We start from the raw sequence: 4716 nt of genomic DNA on the forward strand, positions 1-4716 counted from the left end.
TGAGGAATTGAAAGAACTGATCAGAAAATTCCAAACAGCAAATTGAGAAGATAAAGTCAAATATTGTAGTGAAATGTGCAAAGACCTGGAGTTGGAAAATCAAAAGGAAAGAACATGCTCAGCATTTCTGAAGCTGGAAGAACTGATGAAAAAAAATCAAGTATCAACTTGCAATATTGAAGAATTCTACTGGCAAAATATTGAATGATTCAGAAAGCATCAAAAGAAAATGGAAGGTGTACCAAAAATAAATGGTCAATGTTTAACAATTTTAAGGGATAGCATCAGATCCAGAACTGAAGATACTGAAGGAAAAAGTCTAAGCTTCCTGAATGCATTGGCAAAAATCCAGGCATCAGTACTTGATGTTCCACAAATTGAAATCTTTCAACATGCTGATACAGCACTAGAAGCAGTCACTCATCTATACCAAGAAAATTTAAAGATAGATATCAGGCAAACTGATTAAAAACTATCCATATTTGTGCCCATTCCAAAGAATGGTGATCCAATGAAATGTGTAAATCATTGAACAATATCATTAATATCATATGCAAGTAAATTTTTGTTCAAGATAATTCAAAAATTGTTGCAATAATACAGTAGACAGGAAATGGCCAGAAATTCAAGCCAGATTCAAAAGAGGATGTGGAACTCAGGATATCATTCCTGACATCAGAAAAATCTTAACTGAAAGCAGAGAATGACAGAAAGATTTGTTGACTATACAAATACTTTCAACCGCGTGGGACATGACAAGTTTTAGATAACATCATGAATAATAGGTATTCCACTTAATTGTGCTCATGAGGAATCTGTATATAGACAAAGAGGCAGTTGTTAGAACAAAGGGGATGCTTAACGATTTAAAATTAAGAAAGGAGGGCAGTATGGTTATATCTTTCATCATAATTATTCAATTGGTATGTTGAGCAAATGATACTAGAAGCTAGAATATATGAAGCAGGAGTAATCTTGATAGATTTTTCTGAATGACACAGGTTGATCTTGTGGCTTTTTATGCAGAAATTTTCAGAAAATTGAAAACAGCATGGGTGAGAAAAAGACAAAGAAAGTTGTACTAAGGTATGTTTTTCAATCACAACAATGCACCTGCTCATTCTTCCAGAGTAGCAGGCTTAGCCTATGAGAATTTCATTAGGAAACCTTACTCCATCCAACCCTGATCTTGCTCCTTCAGATTCCTCTTTGTTCCCTAAATTCATTGAAAAGGAATATGATTTGAGTTTCTCAAAGATGCCAAAACTGCCATTTTGGTGTGGCATAAGCTAAACAGCATACATTTTTTTCTGGAAGGATTAGAGGATTTCTGCCAGAATTGTTTAGACCTACATGTAGAATATGCCAAGAAGCAATAGCTACATATTTTGACTGATGCTATTATTGTTAAGGGCCATCATGTCAATTCCAACTCATATTGGTCCTGTACAGATAGGATTTCCAAGTAGTGACTGGTGGTTTTGAAATGCTGACCTTGCTATTAGCAGTCTAGTGCTTATCCTATAGCACCACATTTTGCTATTTTTGTTTAATAAAGAATACTTCTAAACTTATTTTTATATTCATAACTCCAAACCAGGAATATAAAAATACTGGAGCTTGGGGACTGTGACATTAAATATATATTCACAAGGTGTAAGTAACAATAAAAGTTTTATAGACAAACATTAATCCATGAATTACAATTTGATAAGAAAATTGTCAGAAAAATAATGGTTAAGTATAATAGAAAATGAAATTCCAATGTTTAATGTTTCCCAAATAAATCTAGCACAAGGTGAATTGACATATTTGAAATCATTCTGAAAAACATTTTCTTGAAAATTGTTGGTGACTGGACCATCAAGGTTGATTTGACTGCTGTTCTCATGAGTGTTGATGGTTGATCTGAGCAAAATGAAGTCTTTGATAACTTCAGTCTTTTCTCCATTTATTTGGATGTTGTTTATTGGTCTAGTGGTAAGAAGTTTTGTTTTCTTTACACTGAAATGAAACCCATACCAAAGGCTGTGGTCTTTGATCTTCATCAGTAAGTATTTTAAGTACTCTTCGCTTTAAGCAAGCAAGGTTGTACTATCTGCAGATTGCAGGCTATTAATGAGTCTTCCTCCAATCCTGAGCCACATTTCTTCATATAATTCAGCATCTCAGATTATTTGCTCAGCATACAGATTGAATGTTGTTGTTGTTGTTGTTGTTAAGTGCCATCGAGTCGGTTCCGACCCATAGCGACCCTGTACAGGGTTTCCAAATGTGTAAATCCTTACGGGGTAGAAAGCCTCATCTTTCTCCCACGGAGTGGCTGGTAGTTTCGAACCCCTGACCTTAAGGTTTGCAGCCCAATTCGTAACCACTACACTACCAGAGATTGAATAGGTATGATGAAATAATACAACCCTGACACACAACTTTCCTAATTTTAATACACTTGGTGTTCTCTTGTTCTGCTCAAACAACTACTTCTTGGTATTTGTACAGATTCCTCATGTGCACAATTAAGTGTTCCAGAATACTTATTCTCTTCAGTGTTGTTCATAGCTTGTCATGATCTACACAATCAAAAGCCTTTCTGTAGTCAACAAAGTACAGGCAAACATCTTTCTGGTATTCTCTGCTTTCAGCCAAGGTCCATCTAATATCAGCAATGATATTCCTTATTCTACAGCCTCTTCTGAATCTGACTTGAACTTCTGGAAGTTCTTCATTAATGTAAGGTTTCAGTAGTTTTTAAATTATCTTTAGCAAATTTTTACTTTCATCAAATATTAATGATATTGTCTTATGATTTCCACATTCAGTTGGGTCACAAATTTGGACCTCTTACAGTTAGCAAGGTAGTTGTCTTCCAAATTTCTTGGCACAGATAAGTGAATGCCTCCAGGGCTGTATCAGTTTGTTGAAAAATTTCAATTTGTTTTCCATAGATGCCTGGTTCTTTGCCAGTGCCTTCAGTGTACTTTGGACTTCTTCCTTTGGTATCATTGGTTCTTGATCATATGTTACCTCTGAAATGGGTGAACATTGACCATTTCAACACTGACATTGTATATTCTTCAATCTTTTTTTGATGCTTTCTGCATCATTCAATATATAGCCCGTTATTACTGTTTTTGTTGTTAATACCATGCAGTCAGTTCTGACTCATAGTGACCCTGCACAGGGTTTCCGAGGCTGTAAATCATTATGGGAGCAGAAATCCTCATCTTTCTCCCAAGGAACTGCTGGTAGTTTTGGACTGCTGAACTTGAGTTTAGCAGCCTGATTTGTAACCACTATGCTACCAGAGCTCCTTAGATTGCCCATAGAATACCACAAGTCAAGGCTTGAAGATTTTTCAGTTCCCTCCGCTTAAGAAATGATCAGTGAGTTCTTCCCTTTCATTTTCTAATTCTAGGTCTTTGCACATTGCATTAAAATATTTGACTTTATCTTCTCAAGCTGCCCTTTGAAAAATTTTCCATTCAGTTCTTATACTTCAACATTTTTTTGTTTCCATTTGCTTTAGCATCTCTACACTGAAGAACAAGTTTCAGAATCTCTTCTAACATCCACTTTGACATTCTGACAACCAAAAACGTCTTTTCCTTCTTTCTTATCTTCTTAATAATCTTTTGTCTTATTGAGCTTCCTTTTGAAATTTTCTATTAAGCTTTTTTGCCTCCTCATTTCTTCCATTTTCTTGAGTATCTCTATGCTGGAGAGCAAGTTTCAGAATCCTTTCTGATATCCATTTTGGCCATTTCCCTCTTTCTTGTCTTATTAATGACCTTTTGCTTTCTTCCTGTATGATGTTCTTGATGTCATTCCACAACTCTTCTGGTCTTTTGTCTTTAGTGTCTAATGCATCAATTCTGTTCTTGAGATAGTCTCTAAATTCAGGTGGGATGTGGTCTAGATCATATTTTGGGTTTTGTGAGCTTGTTTTAATTTTGTTCAGCTTCAGCCTGAGCTTGCTTATGAGAAACTGATTGTCCCACTGTCTGCTCCTGGCCTTGTTTTAGGTGATGGTATTGAGCTTTTCTACCATATCTTCCCAAAAATATGGTCTAAGTGGTTCTCTTTTATTCTACCTGGTAAGTTCATGGGTATAATTGTATGTCATGTTTTTTTTAAATGCACTTACAACTGATTGGAAGAGATCAGTATTTGTGCCCATTCCAAAGAGAAGTGACCCAACAGAATACAGAAATCATCGGACAATCTCTTTGATATCTCTTTCATTGAGAGCACAGATATTTATTATGGTTATATCCTCTTGTTGAATTGACCCTTTAACCATGAGATAATGTCCTTCTTCATCTCCATGCTGGTTTTTGCCCTAACATCTATTTCATCAGAAATTAATATTGCCACTCTTGCTCATTTTTATTGCTATTAACTTAATATATTTTTCCATCTTTTGATTTTTTTAATCTGTTTTTGTCTTTGTGTATAATGTTTGTCTCTTATAAACAGTATAATGAATGATCCTGCTTTCTTCTGCTACTGTTGAATCTTGAAAGGTATATTTAATCCATTGAAATTGAGTGCAATTACAAATAGGTATGAAGTGATTCCAGTCATTTTGCCGTGTGTCTTTTTGTGTGTGGTTTTGCTGGTTATTTGTTTCCACATTATTTTCTGTGCTTGCTCACTTTGTTTGTAAGTTCACCTGTAAATTTCTTCATTTATGTTGTCTTAATGTTTTCTTAAGAC

The sequence above is a fragment of the Chrysochloris asiatica genome, unplaced genomic scaffold (genome assembly GCF_000296735.1).
Source record: "Chrysochloris asiatica unplaced genomic scaffold, ChrAsi1.0 scaffold00068, whole genome shotgun sequence".
NCBI classification, from domain to species: Eukaryota; Metazoa; Chordata; class Mammalia; order Afrosoricida; family Chrysochloridae; genus Chrysochloris; species Chrysochloris asiatica.